This window comes from Drosophila ficusphila, unplaced genomic scaffold (assembly GCF_018152265.1).
Source record: "Drosophila ficusphila isolate 14025-0441.05 unplaced genomic scaffold, ASM1815226v1 contig_197, whole genome shotgun sequence".
Taxonomy (NCBI): domain Eukaryota; kingdom Metazoa; phylum Arthropoda; class Insecta; order Diptera; family Drosophilidae; genus Drosophila; species Drosophila ficusphila.
Genome location: NW_025064091.1, coordinates 3105203 through 3128241, shown reverse-complemented (window position 1 = coordinate 3128241; position 23039 = coordinate 3105203). Strand labels below are relative to the sequence as shown.

Below are 23039 nucleotides of genomic sequence, written 5' to 3'. Positions count from 1 at the left end.
GTTTGAGTTACTTTTTTGATTGTTTTCGGTTAAGGGGCATAAGTTATGCACAAAAATATTTATGCCACCTTCTAAGTGATAGGATTTCTTTTTTTATGATACATTTTATGAAATTATTATTATGAAAATATTTAACTCAAAATATTATTATTTTTTTTACTTCCAATAAACTATTACTTTTTTTAAAAGTGAAATTTTTTTCTGATTTTTTTGGCTTTTTCAGAGGTATCCTCGCGTAACAAGTTCCATACGAAGTCGCCCAGAGTATAGAGCTGGGCGAAAAAAATTTTAAAGCATTGTTATAAAAGCCTCACGGTATATTTGCTTAATACATTTTAATTAATAGATATTGAACTTGCATTAACGCTTATAACGGTGAAAAAATATTTTCCCAATATGGTATTATAAGGCTGTGAAATATGCAAAAACACGCGTTTTTGGGATCTTTGAGTGTGCGTAGAAGCTGATTGGCTATTGATATTAACAAATCCAAAAACTTGTATTCTTATTTTGACTAGTAGAAGTGGAAAATAAGAAAAAATCAACTCAAACATTTTTTTGTCGCACAGTGTTATATATTGTGTAAGAAACTGTGTAAAATTGCAAACCTAGTTTATTATTGAATCATATTTCATATTTTAAAAAAATTTTTTAAATTCAGATAAAGAAGACATACTTTTTTTTAAATAATTCAACTATCATTAAACAAAATATATATTATATATTTAACTATTCGATTTTTCAATTTTGTTCTATTGAAGATATTAACAAGGACTAGGAACTTTCCCCGAAAGTACCCCTTGGATTTCTCTCAGTGCACAGTAGCTACTGCTGAGTCGGCATCTTTCGCCTGCGGTTTTAGACGCCGAAGGAATTGCAGACGGCAGCGAGCGGACAGGACAGAACGGGACGGGAAAGGACAGCTGACCTGTCAAAGGCAAAAGGCCACGAATCCTTCTGCTGCTGCAGATTTTGCTTGCGGCTAGACAAAAACTTGAAGCGCCTCCGCCGCTATTGTCCGTGGTTCGAGGGTCCACTGTCTGCCATTTTTGTGCCATCGACAGACGCGTCACTGCAGCTTCATTTCGCAGTTCGCAGTTCGCAGTTCGCCTTGGTTCTGGGCACACATGTTATAATTATCGTTCGCAGTGGCAGACAAGGCGACTCTCGACTCCACTTTCACTCCACTCTCACTGGAGCCACTGGGTCTCAATGCCGCATGCCCCACACACTTTATACTCCACACTCCATGCCCCAATCTCCAATCTGTCCTCATGCCAGCCGCAGACAAACTTATGTCAGCGCAAATATTTGAACGCAGTCAGAGACTGGCGCATTCAATCACTCGAAATAAAATATAGGACATAAGAAAATATGATTAGAAATTCCCTATAAATATAATATTCCAATTATGCCGCTAAATGTAAACATTCAGCTTAACATATTAAATTATGTATTACAATTATGGTGATTTCAATTATTTTCCATAATAATATAAAATTTTTATGGTATATTTTCATGGCATAAATGCTTATGAATATTTAAAAAAGTTATACTTTTAAATATGATAATTTTCTATGTTAAAAAAACTGTTCAAAATAGAAGAATAAAATCGTATTAATCGGATTAATCCTTTTTACATTTTTAAATAGTTATTTATTCTAAACAAGCCTCCTTTTTCAAGAAGAAAATATTTCCTAAGTAAGAAACCCAAAGCACCTTTACTTGTGATTATTTCCCACAATGGGACTGTGCATTTTGTTGCAGTGCAGTCGGAGGAGCAGTCGGAGACCGTTGTAGAAGAATCGTCAACAAAAGCTAGGCAAATATTTGGAAAACGCAGAGCTGAAAGCACGGCGTGTGGCTAATTGACAAGCTGCCAGGCTACCGGAGAGGAGCCTCCCCACTTCCGCCCGGGAAAAAAAGGGTTCGGCTCGGTGTTAAAAATGCTAGATAATTAATTTTAATGACACACTTACGACCTGCGACTCGCGACTCGCGACTGCCGGCGAATGCCACTTGATTTATGGCCTTTGGCCATAAGATTTTCGTTCGTTTGTTTTCCTTCTTCGGTTTTTTTTTTCGGGGCCATGTAAATTTCAGTTCGACGATTACAAAATGCCCATCCAGCTCAATCAAATGCGACTTAAAGCGATGCATAAAACCGCTCATTAGCCGGACCCCAAGCTGCCGTGTTATCCGAGAAAGGTGAGTCCAGTAATTAAGTTCAAATTTGATAAGTGGCCCTCAAACACTCTCACACTCCCCAAAAAAAATCGATGGATGGATGGTTGGATTTGTTGGTTTTTTTTTTCGTTCGTTGGTTGGGGAGACAATGAAATCGTCAGTATCCGTATCTGAATATCTGTATCTTTGTCGCAGTTGCAGTCGCAGTGGCTGCATCGCGACAGCCTCGAAATTAACTGCCTGGGAGAGTTTCCAATAAAAACATTTTTAGGCCGCTTAACTTTCAACTCGAATTAGTCACCCGGCTAAGAAAAGAAAAAACATGGTTTTTGACAGGGAAAGCGGCCAAGGAATGTTGGTAGAAGAAAAGGATAACGCCAGCAGTGTAAATATATAAAATATAAAAACCACTCAATAAATATAAAACAATTTATATTAATACTCTGATTTTATATATTAATAAAATAAGGATTTGTTTTATCAATTTCCGTAAAAATGCTTTTATTTTCTAATAAGCTCTGTAAAGCTAATGAAAAGTATTTATTTATACAATTCTTTATAAATTTGTAGTCAATACCTATTTTAAAACCGGATATACAACCACATTTCTGGAGTAGGAATACTTTTCCCTGCAATTGATATCTCGCAAAGACCTGAGCTCTTCTTTTCCACTGAGCTTGAGTTGATTTTTTCCCCGCTCGAGAAATCGTAAATTGAATGGCTACTGTTTCCGGTTCTCCATTCGTGTTGACACAGTGCAACGCCAGCGGAGTTATGAATGGAGCCCTTTGATATCTGGCCAATCCACAACGGCTGTGCATCTCTAATTAACTGCCGCAGAGTTCGAGTCGAATGTTTTTTTTTTTTTTGTCCAACCGCTCTGGGGACTTGGGTTCCTCTTTCTGTTTTCTGTTTTCTGGCTTTGGCTTTGGCTTTTGGATCTGGCCAGGAGCAGATTTGGCCAAGCTTAGCAGCTCAGAATTGGCCAGAGCCGCTGCAGCGAAGACCGTTGATAAATCGTCGGAAAGCTTTCGCTTTGGCCACTGCCCAAACAAACCAAAACATTTTGGATTCGTCCGAACCAAACCAAACGAAACCAAACCAAGCCAGGCCAAAGCAAACCAAATGCAAACCAACCAAAAGCCAGTCCAACGTTACGCTTTTGAGTTGGCCTCGAGTACTAGGTTTATGGAGGAATACTTTTCACATTTGGATATTTACATTTTTTCATAAGAAAAGCAATCGAAAACAGCTACAGTTTCTAATCAATTATTTAAAATAAAAAAAGATTTAATATACCTTTTTCTCTTCAAGCTAACAGCGGATAAAATATTCTAAAAATTGTATAAAATAATTTGGTTAGGAATAAGATTGTAAATTAATACTGAAAGTACAATCCTGAATCAATGGTTTTTCTCCTTTTTTGTTTGCGAATTTAATTAAAAGACGAGTATCCAGTTGTAAAAAATTAATGTCTTAGCACTTTAAAAATAGCATACTCCCCTCTTTCACTCATTAAACCATACAACCTAAACCTTAATTTATTTTTTTTATTTACAGAAGACAGTTAAAACAACTCTTAAATTGCTCCACAAAAATCTATCTTTCAATCACGAAATGATTTTGCAGAAAGAACCTCGCATGAACGCAGCATCCGTTGATGGGTTTTTATCCCCCCTTTTTTTCAGGGGAAAGGGGAGGGGGAGGGGTTGGCTGGTTGGCTGGGGAAAGGGGGTTGTGTTTGGGGCTTTTCCTTGTCCATGTCCTGGCTGAGAGTTTTCAATTTTCCTCGCTCGACCCCTCATCGTTGCTGGTCGTTGTCGACATTTCATCGTTTTATGATTGATTGCGTTCGCCTCGCAGTGATTTTCGGTAACCGAAAATTGTGAATTGAATTCGTGGCAGAGGCGGTGGCAAAAGGGGAGGGAAGGGGGGGCTGAAAAACGATGGGGACTCCCCCGGAAAGAGGGGCTCTCAATGGATGTTGTTGGTGCGATTGCGGTTGCGGTTGTTGCTCTTGCGTTTTTGCACTGCAATTTGACAATTTCATCGCAAAATTGTTTTGGTGTTTGTGGCCGTGTTGTGCTCTGTGTCTCTCTGATGATTTATCAAAAGTGGTCGATTTACAAAAACAGAAAGAAAAAAAAAAAACAAAATAACAAAAACAAAAACAGAGAACACACATTCTTTTTTGCCCGCATACTTTGGTAATTAATAATTTGAGATTTTTGCAGCGAACAAAGCGAAATGATTGTCTGCTGATTCAGAAGAAGCGCACAATTATGTCATCTCATTTCGCCTTGGCACTTCTGGCTAACCCAATTTGGCCCACTCTCTTTGAACTACAGCTAGTGCTGGTGCAGGGCGAATCCGAGTATTTATAAACATTTCCCTCGTAAAAGCCCCAAAACAGTCGTAAACAGCCAGCCAGTCAGTCAGTCAGTCAGTCAGTTCGAGCCACTTTCACATAAATTGTTCGCACCGAGTTCGCTGGAAGCGTTTGCATTACCAAGAAGCCATCCATTCTGTTCATCCTCCTCCTCGTAGTCCACATGGCCCAAAAAATAGCCTCTAAAACCTCTAAACAATGATGGACCCCAAGCCAAGTGGCCTGCCTCTCCTTTTCCGCCTAAATGCATAATAATAAGCCCTATCCCCAGTAATTAACACAATTCATCTGTCGCCTGGTGGATGCTAAAACTTCATTTCGCTAACGACCGAAAAGAAAAGCCACTTCGAGCTAATGTGCCAAAAGTACTTCACCAAAAGGTTTGACTTCAAAAGAATCTTTTCAAATTTTGGGATAACTTGTAGGTTTCAGCGAAAAATTGTAGGCAGTGAGTAATCGCTTTTAAATTACTGAAAGCAAGTGTCAAAGTTCTTAGAGATAAATGGAAGATTATAAATCCATTAATGTTCATAAATAAATGTTTTGAGATAAATATATGTTAAATTCTTTGCTCAACCAAACAAAACCTTAAACTTAAACAACATTTCATGGCATTTTCTCTACAGAGATCCCTAAAGATGTTTTTGGTTTTAATTGAGTCATAAAATTTCCCCATAAAACTCCATTAATTATGAATTCTAATCAAAATTAGCCTAGAAGACAAGTGCCCGGCAACTGTTTAACCCACCCACGTCCATTTTAATTCCGATCGAGAGAATAGAACAAGAGTAATGGATTCATGTTGGCCATGTTCTGCGGCCCACGCCCATTTCCATCTAATCCAGTGCAGTACGAGAATTTTCCGCCCCCTCGGAAAACTCGAAAACATTTTTCCTTTGGCGCTTCCTTGCCAACTGCAAAAGTGCAATTAAGGCGACGGCAGCTTTTGTTTTGTTGTCGGTGTCGGTTTTTTGCGTGACGCAGCTGCAACATTTTCCTTGTCAACGGCAGCGGCGATTTACAAATTGTTTGCTGCCTGCGGCCAAATAAATAAATACAATAAAAAACGCAGTCTGAAGTACAAAAAAAAAAAAAAAAAAAAACATGCGATGAAAATGCACGCTTTATAAATACATTTTTAGTTGGGAGCTCGAGTGTTGGTTCGCCGGAGAATCCAACTTGCTTTCAGCATTCTTGCATTCGGCGTTTTGTTCTCTAATTAACGCCGGCGAATTAACATATAAATATATTTGGGGGGCGGGGAGGTAAGGGATCGTCAATATCCTGCCGCTAATAAAAAACAATGTTCATGGCCTCACTTTTGGCCCACACAGGCGGCGAAGAAGGGGATCGATTGGAATTTATGTTTGGCTTTTCGTCGAATCGAGCGCCTTCGGAAAATGTTTCTCTATTTGTTTTTTTTTTTTTTTTCGTTCTTTTTGTATTTAAATCAAGGCCCCGAAATGATTTCAATTCTCTGTGCCCTCTTCCTTTTAACTATTCGAATTCGAATTCCAATTCCAATTCCGATTTCGGTTTTCTTGAGTCGTGAGTTTTCTTGGTGCATTTTCTTGGTTTTCCCAAATTAGCGCGGCGGAGGACGGCGAGGAAAAACAATAAACAAATTTCCAAAATGTTTGTGTGCCCAGCTTCGATTCGATTTGAGGGAGACAAGGGTGGGTTAAATAAACGACTCGTTAAGACACATAAATAAAACGCACCAGTTTCCTAATTAAGTCGCCCAGCCAAAACACACACACACTCACACTCATACACTAACATACACACAACACACACACATTCGGCTGAAAAGTGGGCCCGAAATAAAAACAAAATACGTTAAGTGAACGGGGAGGGTAAATTAAAGCGACCAAAGCACTATTGAGTATATAGAATGTGATGTATAATATTGACATTGCCTTTTTCCTTTGATACATTCAGCATTCGGTTTGTGTGTCCATATATTAACGAATTTAATACAGCACTAAGAACTCTATGGGAAAAAGGTTCAAAAAGAAGTGTATGTAAATATATTTTTGGTTTTAAAAATGAACTAAAATTCAAATGGGGTTTAGTTAAAGTTATTTAAGAATTTTATTCAAAACAAAACATTTTGTATAAAATGAGCTTGATTTCATTTAATCTTCAAACATTGTTCAGTTACAAAATACTAGTTTTGGAGTTGTGTTCAAAATACTTTGATAATAATAAAATTAAAAAAAAAAAAAATAACAATTATAAAGCATTTTGTAGAAGCAGGAGTTTTTCTACATTCTTCTCATATTTAACAAGTTTGCTATATATTATTCCTTATTATGCAAATAATGCTCACAACAATCCAATTAACAAATAAATATTATGCAGCAATATTTTTAATTAACCAAAAAATGGTATCCCCTATAGAATCCAAAATCCTTTAGAACTTATAACCCCGAACACAATTTTCCCCTCATTAATTAGTTTGGACAACTTGAGATCGAAGACAAAGCAAACTCAATTGAGTGTTACCGCTCGCTGTTGTTTTTGCTGGAGTTTCTAGAGTTTCTGGAGTTTGTGGTGTTGAAAACAAAAGTTGAAGTATCTGCAGGGTGAGCAAGTGTGTGTGTGTGTGTGTTTGTGTGTATCTGAGAGATAAACAAAACGGCAGCTAGATCAACAGCACTTGCAGGTGAGGTGAAAGGTCTCTGCTGCCGCCCGCTGATTTTCCATTTGTACCGTTTGTACCGCTCGCATCGTACCGCTCCGCTCATCCCAATCGCAGCGATCGTACCGCTCGAGTGCCGCTTTGTTGTCGTTGTTGTTGCTGCTGCTGCTGCTGCTTCTGCCGGGTTTTGATCTCTGTTTTGATTGGATTTAGGAGTTCGGAGCTCAGACTCGTGTGCGGATCGGAAAACGGAGATTTTCACACACAAGCACACATAGAGAAAAATGCATTAAAATTCAATTTTACCTATTTACATTCAAAATAACCTTAACCAAGTGTCGCTTAAAATATGCGTGATATATTTATGCAAGCAAGTAGATAAGTAATACACTGCAAATTTAGTTGTGTCTTAAAAGGGGAATGCAAAAAGTGACAATTGAATTTAACAGAATTAAGGATCAATCAATCAATCAGTTTAAAAGATTGATATCCCAATCTCATACACATTTTAGTTCAATTAATTTCCAATTAATCACCGTAGAATTTAAGATAGATTTTCAAATTTAAAAATGTAAATATATGCTTTTAATAGTTAATAGTAAAAATGTGATTTCATAATAAATAGTTTCTGTTAATGGAATTCTGCAAATTTTCTATGCTTAACCCTTTTTTTCCTCAAAGTGCACAATCTGCTTTTGTGGATCAAAGTGGTGCTGGTTGCTGGGCCCCAGAGTTTGGTGGAGCCGATGGTGGTGCTCGTTTCGTGGTGTTGAAATGTCAGCCAGCACTTGCCGCACATGGCCTCCAATTGCGGCAATATGTTTTGTTTAACATTTTTCTCGCCTTTTTCGGGGGCCTTGCAGTTGTTGCATTTGTTTCATTTGCATTTTGTTTGTTTATCTTTTGGAGCTGCACGTGTATGTTAGTTCATATATATAGTACATATACATATATGTAAGAGAAATCGTGGACTCTGTGCCCATGGGCCACGCCTTAATTACCATTTGCCAGGGGCTAATTTGTATAAATGATTTTTAAATGCGCAAAAATGCCTCTCCACTGATTCTCAATAGAGTTGTAGATTGCATTTAATTAAGCAGAAAACTCCGACACTCCATCAACCCTTTTTGAATGCCCGCAAATGTGTGAATGTCAATTAAAAATCGTATCTGCCGGTTTCTCGGTTGACATTGTATCTCGTAGAAGATGGTCTATCTGTCTGTCTGTCCGTCGACTGGTTGAACAAATTCCCCAGAAAACCAACCATGAAATGCGATGCGTCCGAAAAGGTCAAAAGATGCTGCATGCAACAAACGGAACATAAATCAGCAGCTCCTCGTCCCCAGAATCTGGCATTTCGGAGTCTCCTCCGAAGTTCGTTTCGAACTCTGGTGGAATTTTCAATGTCACTCGCATTTGCAAAGATTTCTCAGTTATTTTCGTATTCCCCTTGCCACTTGTTGCAATTTTAGGAGCTATTAAGGGCTATACATATCTCGATTGGGGTTACTTGAAAATATAATCGAATTAGTAATGATATAACATTTTAAAATATTTTTTTAAAATGATTTACTGAAGTATAAACTTTAAAACGGCGTGGAATTCTTAAGCAGCATTTTGTGAAACCTCTGTTAAATATTTTGTTAAATGTTTTTCTCAGGTTTTTGAAATGCACAGACACCCAGAATAAATCCATGACTTTGCACTTCTGTGATCCCATACATAATACCTTTGTTCAAGTGAAAAGGTCACCCATAATTTCCTGGGGCTCTCCGGTTGCAAGCTATTCCGCAATTGTTGCAAGAGCATTCGGGTTTCCCCAGAAACCGAAACGGCAATTCACTTTTTAAGTAGTCCCAGCCTCTCACCTTGTTTTCTGTTTTTTTTTTTTTTTTTTTATTGTATTTTATTGTAGTTTTTGGCAATTCGTCATGGTCAGGAGTTGTTGGTGGATCGGAGTACGTGTAAAATCTCCAGCTGGGCGGTCAGGTCTCAGAAACTTAAATCCTTTTGTGTCCCCCGACTGGGATGCCTCCGCCTCCTTCGGCTTTCCGTTCTGTTTGCCATTTGTGGCACTTAAGCAAATTAATAAGAGATGCCACCAGAGGCCCAAGTTCGCACAATGCCACTGCATTTTGGTTGCACTCTCCTGCCCTTTTTTTTTTTTACTTCTTTTCGTATGACAATGAGCCAGAAATGGGAAGCGGTACATGTACGCCTGGCCATCATGAGATAAAAACTAGCAACAACAACCAAAGATACAATAAAAAAAAAAAAAAAAATGAAAAAGAAAAAGGAAAAGAGGAAAAGAGGAAAAGGGGCGTGTCGGTCGCCTCAGTTTCGTTTTCATGGGTTTTAATCTGTTTTCCCCGTCGGTTTTTGCTACATTTTAGCACCAGGATCCAAGGGGATCGAGAGGTGCATTGTGCATTTATCGTTTGTGCCCAGTTCCGAGGCTTCGATTTGGTCAATTGTTCAATGAGTTTTCCGAGCAGCAGCTGCTCCTGCTGCTCCTGCCATGTTGCACATTTGCTCCGGCTCTTCGGGCCCTTATTCCAGCACTCGAAAACAAAATTTGCAATGCATTTTAGCAGGAGGAAATATGTGTATTCAAATATAGGAAGGTAATATTGCGAAGGAAAACCTTCTAATTAAAAATGTTGACTGTATTTGTAGGCCTCAAAAATATATAGGCTCTACAAAGATATTCATTAGAATGTTGTTTTAATTTAATTACAGAATTTATCATATAATTGTTGTACATTTTTTATGTAATTTTCCAATATTTTTTCAACCTCAGTTTCAGTAAATATTTGTATTATTTAATTTAAAAAAAGAGCAACGTTTTTACAGTATGTACTTATTAAATGTTTTCTTGAAACTAATTTCTCTTCGTTGTATTGAAACTGTCTTCTTTTCGTTTATTTTAAAAATTTAGTAAATTTCGAAAATAACACTATTTAATGTTTTAAATTAAAACTAAAACTTCTGTACACATTTTCTGCTCTCAAGGCTAGTTTTTTCCCAGTGTAGTGGAAGGAAAATGCATGCAAAACTATGTATGAAAGGCCCGTCAGAGGAGCCGCGTCCCTCGTGCCGCCTTCGCATTTATTTACATTTGTTCCGTGCACACGGACAGTGAGTCATTCGGACAGACAAGCAGACAGAGAGACAGACAGACTGAACGGCAGACGGTTGCGATGCATTCAAATTCGCATTCACATTCACATTCACATTCACATTGACATTCATTCATTCATTCGTTGAAGGGATGGATGGGGACTCGAAGCGAAGCCTTTTCTTCTGGGTTTTCGGAAATCGGCGACCAAAAGGGAACCGAACTGAACCTGGAACCTAACTAACAGGTGTGCAAACGGTGGCCGAAATGGAAATGTTTTGTTATGAACTCGAACTCGGGGTGAAAAAGGGAGGGATATATATGGGCATATGAACATATGACTGCCGACGACGGCTGGGCAGGGATAAAGCTGCTGCTAATCAATTAGTGACAACATAAATCGATTTCCATTGAGAGCTATTAAGCCATAAAAGTGGAAGGCGACATCAACGTTGCCGCACAGGAAGTGCAAGTTGTGGTGGAAATGCAGCTGGGAATGGCTGCAATCCTTGAAACTAAGGATTATTCAGGGGAAATTATATAAGCCTTCAAGGCAAAAACCATTGCTTAATCAAGGAAAAATATAGAACGGAACATAAAATGAAAAGATTCCCCAACACATAACTAATATTCTATATAATAATAAAAAATTATTGAATAATAATATTAAATATAAAAATCAAAGTAAATCAAATAATAAGTATATTTTTAAGATTTCTTCCCTTAAACTTTTATAGATTGAACTAAACCAAAACTAATTATTAGCAACTTGAAACTATCTTTACCTCATTTAAATTTTCACCCAGTTCATCCTTAGTTTTTCGAACTGTTGTCTGGTTTTCATCTTAATTTCCCCCAGTTGTCTCATCATCTAAACATTTATCCTGCTAATACCTTTCCGATTCTAATGAACCTGTTTGCTGTTCGAAGGGATATCTTTAGTCCCATCTCCAGTTTGTCCCGTAATAAACATTCCGTTGTCGGGCAGCCTGAATCAGAGACATATATAGGCCATTAAACTGAGCCAGTGATTGGTTTTACTATTTACCAAGGAATATTTGAGTTTAGTTCGGCGATAAAACGAACTCCTTAGCGAAATCAGCCTTTTATACTGCACTCAACCGACTGAATCAGATGAGAAATGCGAGTTGAGCAGTTGATTATGGATTATTAGTTTCTCACACGATAGTTGATGGTTCCCTTGGCCGCTTCCCATTGAAATCCGGCCATCCAGAGATGGCTATCCAGAGATGCCCCTCCATGCGGGCCAAGTTAAGTCAAGAGTCGGGATTTCGAGTCAAGTCGGGCTGGATGTACTCGTGGTTTGACAAAACGGTTACCCGATAGCTACCATTTGGCAGTTGGCAGTGCCATTCACCTGAGAGCCGCATAAACTATATTGTCAATGGCCGCGACTGAGATACAGATGCAGGACCAGATACAGATACAGATACAGATACAGATGCATATACAGATGGGGACGGGGATTCGGTCGGAGATGAAGATGGAGATGGAGATACAGGGACACAAGTCGTGAAAGTAACATGAACGGGGCCAGCCGAAAAAAGCAAATCACAATGGGCCAAAACAATGATAATAAGTAAAATGTGCAAGACTTTTCCCGCGGCAGCAAAGATCTGCACTGAAAAGAAATTGGATTCAAAGGCAATCAAGTATCGTAAATATAATTCTTCTTTTTCTGGAAACCTAAAACAGGGAAAAGCTGACTCATCGGATTTATAAAATATGAATAAATTACTTTTAAAAATAATATATAAAATTCTCAATATTTTTATCAAAATAGTGAACTATATCTATCATAACTATACTATATATATATCGTTTCTAACCTAATACCCCTTCCCTTCTTTCAGCTAACAATACGTTTACTAATTCAATCTCCCATTGCTCCCTTTAAAATGTTCCATTTACAATAAAAAAATCCTTTCTTTTCTTCGCGTGTGATCATGATTCCATTCAAGCAGCCCCGCCGAATCTTTATTAATATCTGTACATATATTTATCCGCTTTTTGGTTTTCCAGAAACGCTCGAGGTCAAAGAGATAAACGGAAGCTGATCCGCGCTCCAATTGAACCTAAGGACAACGACTGCGCTTCGGGACAATGCAATTTGCATATTGAGACAATGGTATCTAGATGCTTAGAAAGGAGCTCGAAAAGTATCTTCTGCCTTTTCTGGCCATCTATGCTCCTCTTCTCCTTCATAACGATTCTCATTTACTTTTTGCAGTTGAGTGGCAAGAGTTAATTGCTGAGGGAAGAAATTAACACTTGACCGTGGCGACGAGACCAACTTCCCTCCCGATATCCGGTTGGTAATAAAAAAAATGGGGGGAAAGGAGGGAAATGGGGGAAGGAAGGCCAAAACGAAACAGAAGCCAGTGCAAAGTGCAACAAGTGCAGATAATATTTATGGGCGAGACAAAGCCGCAACACAAGATGGCCATGTTCGAGTATCTTTTTCCCTTTACAGCTCGTTTTGTGGTCACTCCGCTTCGTTTCGTTTCGTTTCGTTTTGGCCCAACTTGCATCCCACTATCTTATGCCATTCTGCTTTATGGGACACTTTGCTATTTCATAAAGCAAGCCTCGAGAATTGTCTGGAATGGGATAGGATGGGAAAGGATAGGATAGGGACATCCTTGGTGTCCTGGCTGTGTGTGTTTATTAAATGCTATTCACAAAAGCGGGCAGCAGGCGGCCTAAAAAAAACAAACAAACAAACAACAACGGCCACAAAAAAGAAATCTGGCCCTGGCCCTTAACGACTTTTGATTGCCGTTCTTTTGTTTATGTACTACCTTGGGGTTTCTAAAATGAAATCATCTGAGAACCAAGGGAAAAATACAATACCCTAAAAAGGTTTCAAAAAGGATCAGCATAGTTAGTTGAAAAACTTTTTAAATCTAAAAGATACTTTCAGTAAGTCAGTTTCTAATTAATTACAAAAATTGTAAGGAGTATTTTGAGATTAATTTGCATTTTAATTTTGAACAGAAAAACTAAATAAATATTTATAAATTTTTATTCAAATATATATACAAAATTCCTTCTTATATTTTTGCATTTAATTTGTATATTTCTGTACGCTACCAAATTCCTTTCTTAACACCCTAAAATATATATTAAAGAGTATTTTATTTACCGACCTGCTGCTTTGTTTTTTATCCCCAAAGTTTTTTACTGTCCCCTGCAATTTTTTGTGTTCCTCGCTATCTCTGGCAACTTTTTTGTGTCACATTTATCGCACTTTATAATTAAAAGATGAGCACTGGATGGAGGCAGCGAGCTGAGCAGCGTTGGAAATGTATGAAAAACGAGCAGCTTTTTCACTCTTAGCCAAGAATGGGGGATCCACTCGGGGATTACCCCGTTCCGTTTCGTTTCTTGGCTTGGCTATTTTAAAGTCCCTTGGACGCGGTGTTATCAGTTGGCTAAATAATGATAACAATAAACAAAAGTCGGGCCATTGTTGCAAGCGATTCTTTTGGGTTCATCTGCTGCCACCGCCGCTGGTTCTTCGTTTAATAAATTACATATTTATGTATCTCCAGTTGACTTCTTTCACGGATTTACCCCCCCCATTCCCCCAACCCCCTCCACCTTCTCCTCTTTTAGCCAGTTGGCATAATTGTTGGCCCCACGCGATGCGATGCGATGCGATGCGACGCGGCGGAAGATTAACAACTTCCGAAATGGCTTTTTTAATGACACCAATTATGAGTTTCTTATCGGGACAGCAGCTGGACACCTCGACTCCCCTGGATGTTCCCCCCCACCACCAACCTTTCCCATTCAACCTTTTTTCGGACACTTCTTCTCCGCCTCGAACTTTTAATGAAGTAATTTTTCCTCTTGTCTCCCCATTTTGACTTCTCCCCCACCCAAAATGGAAACAGGGGCAGTGTACCTACAAATATTATTTCAGGGCAGGCGGCATTTGGCGACTTTCGCTGCATTGTTTGTCATTTTTAATCTCGGCTTTTCCCCAGTTTTTTGTACTGGGTATTCAGTGGAAACTAGGGAATACCAGATATCTTGCAGATATTCTTGAGAACGCACTGAGTTGCAGCCAAATTGGGTACTGCATTGTCGAGAAACATTCTTTCCCGTTTGTTTACTCAAAGTATTGTTTCTGTTTTTGTTTCCAGCGCGCTGTTGTATTTATTTTTTGGGAGCGTTTTGTTTGCTCGGCTTCTTAAATAGTTGAGTGTGATAAGAAAACTTTTGAATTGGGGACAAAGTTCCCGTGAGGGAATCAACTTGGATAATTGCTTGCACTTTGTGGCTAAGCTTGTAAATGCAGATGAAATACAAAGAAATATGGTTTGGCTTTTATAAAAGTGTCTTGGCATGGGAGTGCTTGTTTAAAAAAATATATATTTTTTGCTAGATGAAAAATAGCAGATTTATGTGACTCATTCGAAGTATTTCCGTCTTAAGATAATAGACTAGAAATGTAATATTTGCATTGCCCGGAAGTAATATTATAAAATACATTTAAATAAAGTTCGAAAGTTTTATATTTTTTATTTTTTTATTTTTCAACATTCAAATAACCTGCGAAAAAGAAGAAATCACTGCTCTTCATTCTCCACTTGATCTCCTCCAACTCTCCCCTTAAATCTGGATAAAAAAAAACCCCTTTAATGACCACCGATCCAATCCATTCACATTCATTCATTCAGGCCTGCAATCCATTCATCAATTTTTTTTTTTTGCGGCGGAGGAGTCTCATCGTTTTCCCATCATTATCATCTTTCCACCTTTCACTTCCTCACCGAAAATACGGCATTCCAATAACCGGAATCGGTTTCGAAATATTTGTCGCCTTCAATCGAGGGGAACTTGACCGATTTGTTTACGCATGCAGATGAGCAACTTCAATTTGTTTGAGCCGATAATTTGGTGTTTGTCCAATCGCTAATGAAGCCAATGTCGATTTGCCAGTTCTTCAGATTGAGATTGAGATTGAGATTGAGATTGTATTTGAGATTCGGACTCAGTTTTCCCCGCTTTAATTTTATTGCAACGGCGCCTTTCGATTGTGCAACGTCATCGCGTCGAGGTGTCGGAGTTCCTATCCGCGAGTTGCCTCCAGTCTGCTTGATTAATTAAATGTAATTGAGTTTTAATAAGCCGACGGAGAGGCCAAGCCCCTTGTCCTCCGCCTCTAAAAGCAACACCCACACTTGGGGAAAAGTGGAAAAAAATGGGAGGGAAAATGAACAGCGAAAAGTGTGCCAAAGTTTAAGCTTTGAAGTTTCTTTCTACAATTTTTGGTAAATGACTTTCCTGCTTAAAGTTTTCCCAAGAAAGTATAGAATTACGAGGAGTATAAATCCTTATTCTTAAGTTTCAAAGTTTAGATTTCCGAAGTTTAATGGTTAATAAAATATTTGTGGAACTGATTAAATATTTGATTCTATTATACTTCTCTTCTATGGGTTTCTATTTCGAATAATGATTAATTTTTGTAATCATTTCCTTCATTTTTTTAAAGCATGAACATTTACTTTTTGGAAAGGCGATTAATTTCAGATACACTTTTTTTTTTGAGTGCAAGATGCGGGTGTCGCCGAAGGTCGCGTTCGCTGTCGCAGTTGTCGAACCGCCAGACTCATTAACGACTTCGGTTTGACTTCGGAATCTGTGGGATTGGGAAAGCCATCGAGTTGGGCTCTCCACCAGCGCTTAACAATCACTTAGCGCATTATTAAAAACGCTTTTTGATTGCGCTTTAGCGTGTTGGCCCGCTGGATCGCCATAGGCTGAGAAACCCATTGAAATTGATAGGCGTTGCCGGTGGATCTTGACCAGCAGCTTGGCACTAGATACCCTAACTCAGAGGAGCTTCATAAAAACTTAAACAAATAAATCTCACCCTAAAAATATTTGAAGGAATAACTTGCACATAATAAAAATGAATGAAATGCTACAATTATCAATATTTGTATTAAAACAAGTTAAATAGTTAAAGTAACCAAAGTTTAACACTGTATTTATACATTCCCCAAAAGTGATTCCCCATTCTAATTTCAGGGTATTTCCCATCTTAACTATCATCTTCACCACAAATCTCTCGCCCTCCTCCGATTTCAGCCTCCGCTACATTTTAATTGACCATGGCCAAGAAGTCGCACTTGGAAATGTCTCAATCAGAGACAAAAACAAAAACAAAAAAAATAAAGGCAGAAAAGCCGAAATCGAAGAGCTACAACTGCCCACAGTAAATCTACATAAATTTTGTGGTCAAGAGGGAGACACACAAAATTCGGGAGGAAAAAATCTAAATACTTTTTCTTTTTCTTTTGTAAATGCTGATGTGGTTGTTGGTGTTTTTGTTTTCCGGGAACACGCCCCAAAACAGTTTTTATTTCTATTTTCTGTGGCGAGTGAGTGAGTGTGTGTTGATAATTTGCATTTGATTACGGCTTGTTGTTGGCTGCGAAAATTGTGGTTCCGGCAAAAGGCTTTGATTTCTAATCAGAGTCGTTGGATCTTGTAGAACGGAGATTAGGAGAAGTTTCTTTTGACACGGGTCTCACTTGATACTTGATCCGCTTTTCTCCCCAAAAATCAAAATGTCTTGTTCCTCCTAACAAGCTGTGTATTTTCTCCCCTCCCACACTTCGAGTTGGAGCTGAGTTGTCAATGTTCTTTTGGGGACGACGACGACGACTGCCTAATAGGATCGTTTGCAGACCTCAAAAATTAATAATATGGAATAAACAATGGGAGAATCTACGAGTTGTGTTGCTGCGACCCAACACGACAAAAGGCCAACTCAATAACAATAAAAATAACAAGATGTCATAAAACGGGAATGGAATGGAATGGCATTCAGTTGGCAGAAGGAAAGCCGAAAGTAAGTAAATAAACAAGTTACAAGTTACAAGTTACCGAAATGCAAAAGGCCAGAAAAAGATGGTCGGAGTTGAGGAGTAAGCGTTCAAAAAAGGATAATTACGTGCTTGAGCGGCAAACACAAAACACGACAAAAAAAAAAAACCAAATTAAAGTGAGACGGTTTTTTGGGGAAGGGAATTCCGCCTTCGGCAAGTGAAAACCTCACTCCAATCCCAAAAAAAAAACAGGAGACAAGACAGCGAGGAGAAGCAACCACCAAACGCAAAATAAAAAGGAAATCTAAAATTTGTCAAATGAAAATATTTTTGAGAAAGGGAAAACGATGAGTGCCACCCACCAAAGCCACCCACTGAAGCCACCACCACCACCCACTCATCGAAGACAATGAAAGCCAGATTATTGTTGTTGGCTTTGGCTTTCCCTTTCCCATTTTCTCTTTCCCTTTCCCTTTCCCTTTCGCATTTTCCCTTTTTCCTTTACCGAGTTTGCCGCTTCGATGACTTAATCTCGTCGTCTTTTGGCGCCTGTCAGCTTCCGAGGAGAGTTGAGAAATCTCGACGAGATAGTCCCATCCCGTCCGAGAAAAAAGGGACCGGAAACCCTTTTTTGGCCTTACCTTTCGAACAGGTGACCATTTGTCAGATGCACCCCCCAACTCCCCCCCCTTCGCTTTTCCTCCCCCAGAAACAAACATCCCCTTTCAGCTGTTCTGTCTACAGGGCCACAGGGCTTCATCGGCATAGAACTTCAATTTGGGAAATACTTTCGCACAAAATATTTGTGTAAAATTTAATTAAAGGAAAAATACCCAAAATAACATCGATGGATGCCTCGATGGCTGGTTGAATGCGCAAAGCAATAGCAAACTAAACGCAGAACTACACTGGACGGAAAAGCGGGGTGGGTTTTTTGAGGCTTACCAATCGACTTACTAAAAAGGGAGCTGGATGCTTTTTCTAAGGGAAAGTTATAAAACAAAGTTATTTTAATTGTGAGCCAACCTGTGAGGAATTCAAGGCGAATCGAGACTCTTTTTGGACGTTAAACTGAGAAATGAAACCAGTTGTATTGCTCTTTAAAAGGATATTAAGTTTTTCCAATTTTTTTCGATTTATCAATTTAAGATATTTTCCCGAAGTTTTCTTAAAATGTAAGCCTTCTTTAAGGGCCACCCAGAAATTAGTTCCCACTGGAAATTAAGAAAAATCTCAAGCCCGATCTTTGGTGGCATCATTAAGTTGCCAGAAGAAAACTCTCTCCCGAAAATTCACCGTGTCCGTGTGAAAATTAATTACGATCCCACGAACACATGCTCCAAAAAACGATGCCTCTGGTCGATGGATGGGTCCACTTTAACTTTCGCAGCTCGAATCGGCTCAGAGTTAATTATTTGCCTGACCCTGGGCGAATCGTACACACCTGCTCGGCTGTCCCCCTTCTCCACCGCCCCTCTGACCACGCCCCCAGCCCAGCCCATCCCTTCGAAACCCCTCCCCCTTCTCCACTTTACCCCTCCCCCTTAACCATCAACGTGATGGGCATCATTCGACAGTTTCAATTTTAATGACTTTTAACATCTCCCGCTTGATTTTGAAGCTTTGCTTTTCCAACTTGAAATTTGCTTTTCATTTATTTTATCTCATTTTATTTTTCTCGTTGCCTGTTTGTTTATCTTTTGTTTGCCATGAAGGCGGGGAAGCTGGAGGGTTAATATTTGAATTGGCTTTTTTCCGCAGGCGTGGCAGCCGCCTTCCCAAAAAAAAAAAAAAACGTCGAAAAACAACAACGAAATTAAGAAACATGTTGCAATTTGGTCAACTCGCCTAATGAGCTTTTTATTTGACTAAAAAACTCAGCCGGAGAATACGTAAAGTGCTGGAGGGGGCAGTTGAAACCGTCGGTTTTTGTTTGAGTAAAGGGAAGGGTTCAACTGTCTGAATTGTGGAATTATATAATATATATACAAATAAGCCAAAACAAGTTACAAAATAGAGCAATAAAATACTTTAAACTGATTTACGTGGTGAGTTTAACACAGAAACTTAATGAAAAACGTTTATAAATAAACATGGATCACATGGATCAGGGATTTACTATTTTATTATTTATTAATCTTTAACCTATTTAACATTTTTCGCATTTTAAACTCTCTAAAACTACTAAACTTCTTGAAAGCCTTCCTAACATTTTCCATCAGTATATTTCGAAAAAAGATAAGTTGTAAACAGCAAATTGTATTTTAAAGTTTGGTAATTAGAAAAACTTTGGCATCTGCAACATGCAACACTCTGCACTTTTCATTAACCCTGCACAAAGAAAAATAATTGATCTGGTTAAAGGGATACAAATTGATGATTTTCCGAGTGTAGTTTTGATTGCACTTCACACCTGATGCACCTGAGATGCCGACAGAGAGGCGTCATCCACATCGTTCTCGTTTTTGGCCACTTTGCGCAACTTCTTCGCCTCGTTTCGGGATTTAACCTGTTTTTCTTTTTTTGGATAAATTTTCCCGCTGACAGGCAGAAAACTGTGAAGTGGGCCGAGTGCTCTGTACTTTGCCCGATAATTAGGTGTATTTGGGGCAGATTTTATGGCATGTTCGCAGGAGATGAGAGCTAATTCCCAAAAAAAAAGCTCATGGCGTAAAAAAAAGGAGGAGTGGAAAAAAAAAGAACCCGAAATGCCGACCCGTGTTTGTTTATCTATAAAACAAATCCAAGAACATATCAATCAAATTGGCTGACTAAATACAGCATCAAAATGGGTTAGTCAGGCGCATAAAATACATATAACCCAAATAAAAATGAAAATAATCGTAATTTTCACGAGAAAATTAAATACATCTTTTCCGTTGAGAGTGATTTATGGACCAAAGTTTGGAAGATTTATGCGAAAACAAATACAACAATTCAAGGAATGAAAAATGCAATTATTTTCGCGCTAAGTGGAATGTGGAGAAGAATTCTTTTAGTTAGATATAGGAAAATATTTTGTTTGGCTTAACAGAGATTATGCTACGATTAAATCATTAAATATTTAAATGGTTTTGTTTTTTAAAGAAGTGCAGAAATGCTTCTCAATGAAATGTAGATTGAGGTTCGTTATTAAATGTTTAAATAAAAATAAGTAACAAATGTGAGTAGATGTTACTTCCGTTAAATAAAAATACAGCCATTTGAGGTTTGTAGCTGGTGATCCGTAAATCTTTCCATAACCACATTTCATTTGTGGTCATTTTATGGCGCCCACAACCGCAACTTCTGGCTTCTTCAGTTGGCCATGGGATTAAAAGATGGCAAGAAGGCGGCAAGGTGCAGCGGCAACAATAAAAAGGCGCGATGAAGCCGCCGTTGCAAGTTGCTAGTTGTTGGCAGTGTTTTTTCTGTAGTTTTTGCTGTTGCTCAAATCTCGAATCGCATGTCCAAGTGTTTTGAAGCGTGCAACTTTGGGGGGCTAAGGAGTTGTGGCAGGCGAAGAGTTGGGGAAGCTGGGGAAGCTCTGGTTGAGTTGGCGAAGTTGGGGGAACCGAAGGAGCCGACAGTGTTGCTGCGGCATAAGTCAACATGTCGGCGGCAACACCATGTGCCATGTGCAATCGGCAATGTTGCTGCCTGCATAATTCTGCATGTTGCATGTTGTAAATGTTAAGCGCGGCAGCAACTTTGGCGGCGTCGACGTTTTTCATCTGAGCATTTGCGCTTCACTGCGATTTATTTGCCCGTTGTTTGTAATGCCATTTATTGCTGGATGCTCAATGCTGAATGCTGGATGCTGGATATTCTCTATACAGTATACAGTATACTGCACACTGGATGTTGCTGTTAAATGCTTATTTACATTACGTTTAGTGGCACTTGGCAGCGGCCTTTTCCCCCGAAAACCGAACGAGAAAACCCCCGCGAAAACTCCTCTCGTTCTCCGTTGAAGGTGAGAAGTCCAAGTTGCCACTGCACACATTTTGATTTATGTCGGCTGCTGAAAAACTGCTGCCTTTTGCCGCTGGCTTCTCTTTTTCATATATATATCTCCGATATGCCATACATATCATTAGGCTAGACATCGTGGGCTGATTGAAGATTTTAGAGTGGATGGGTTTTGATTCACTCAATGATTTTATTTATGAAATTAATGATGAGCAAGAGATATTTAGGGGTTAAATAAATATTGTTAGATATTGTATCCCGTTGATAAAACAATTTTTATCATATCAACATTTTCTATTTCAAATTGATTATTTTTTTAATTTAAGAACTCTTATTAATCCTTTAAAAATATATTTGTTGTATTAAATGCTTTCTTTTTTTATTTTAATTTAAATGGTAGTAAATCATTTTTCTGCATTTTGTTTTTATCTTTTTGAAAGTAATAAACTGGCATTCTAACCAGAAAAAAACAATTATTCTCCTCAAACTTTTTCAGCAACCCGCGTTGCTTCCTTTTGCCGGCTTCCGTGTCTATTGTTGCAGACAGTTGATATTGATGTTGTTGTTGCGCATGGGCAGCTGCCCCAAGTCGCAAGTTGCAAGTCGTAAGTTGCAAGTCCGCAGTTGGCAGTTAGCAGTGAGCAGTTCGCATATTGGCATCTCGGCTCGAAGGGAATCTCGGCAATTCGAATTCAAATTCAAATTCAAAGGAATTCCCAAGAGCAACGGAGGCAACACCCGTTGAAACAACGACAACGGCAACGACAACAAAGGGGAGTGGCACATATGCTTTGCTTGTTGCTGCTATTTATGTACAAATGTATTAGCAACAAAAATGATTTAATAGATTCCACGAACAGACAAGGTTTCTCCTCCCCACCCTCTCAATTTTTCCTTCGAGTTTTTGGCCCTCTGGCATTCCTCGAGTTTCTGTTTGCCGTTTGTGTTGACATTTGCCAACTGGCCCCGGCATTCACAGCCTATTAAAAATGTATCTGACAGCTCCATGAAGTATGCAACAATCTCTTATGCCGTTTTCTTTGCCACATGGACCGGAATCCTTGGCGAAAAGGATGGGGATGGGGAAAGTCAGAAAGTACGGGGAAAATGAAGGCAAGATCTGCGGGGTAGAAGGAGGCTGCCTCTGATCCAATTAACTGCTTACACAAAACTCAAATGGCCAGACAAATAGAGACGGGTCGAGTCCGAAGTCTGAGTCCTTCAGCCAGGAGACATATGTATAAATGTATAGCCTCGTTCCCTCACCTGATCCACCCCTTCGGTCGACAAGTAATAACAGTTAAAATCAACGCACGGCATTCGTCCTGACATCCTTGCTGGCCCTTGGCCATTTTCCAGCAGACAGACACACGTGCGGGGGATTTTACGAGGAGCGATGTGGATGTGGATGTGGTTGTGGATGGGGTGTTGGCTTAGATCCTTTTTCTACCTTTTGAAGCTGCGGCATAGGAAAAGCCAAAGGAGGAGTCCTTGCACTTTGCCGAGTGGTTGGTTCTTTAAACCGATGCCGTTGGATATTAAAATATAGAAGAGTTTAATCTAAAACCTAATCGATAAATCTTGTAAATATTTTAAACAGAACGAATTCGTTCATTAGAATTTTTTCGAAATAATAGTGATATTTCCCCACCTTGGCTTTTTTATAATTTAAATAAATAAAGTTAGTTTAGTAAAGTAGTTATTTAAATGGTATTCGAATTGATAAAGATTTCGTATCTCGTTTCCATTTTGGTTTCTTATTCTTTTTTTTCTTCAGGAATTATATTATTATTTATTCACAATGTTTGCCTATTTTTCTATTAGTTTGTTTATTTCTTTTTTATCACATGATTTTATGATATTTTCCTTTACATTTTTCATAGG

General features: G+C 38.8%; 1 protein-coding gene across 2 annotated transcripts in view; it reads right to left on the bottom strand.

Annotated features, from left to right (window-relative positions):
- Positions 1-23039, bottom strand: part of LOC108097665 (netrin-A) — a 53268-nt gene that overhangs the window by 22059 nt on the left and 8170 nt on the right. The gene's annotated exons all lie outside the window — the stretch shown is intronic.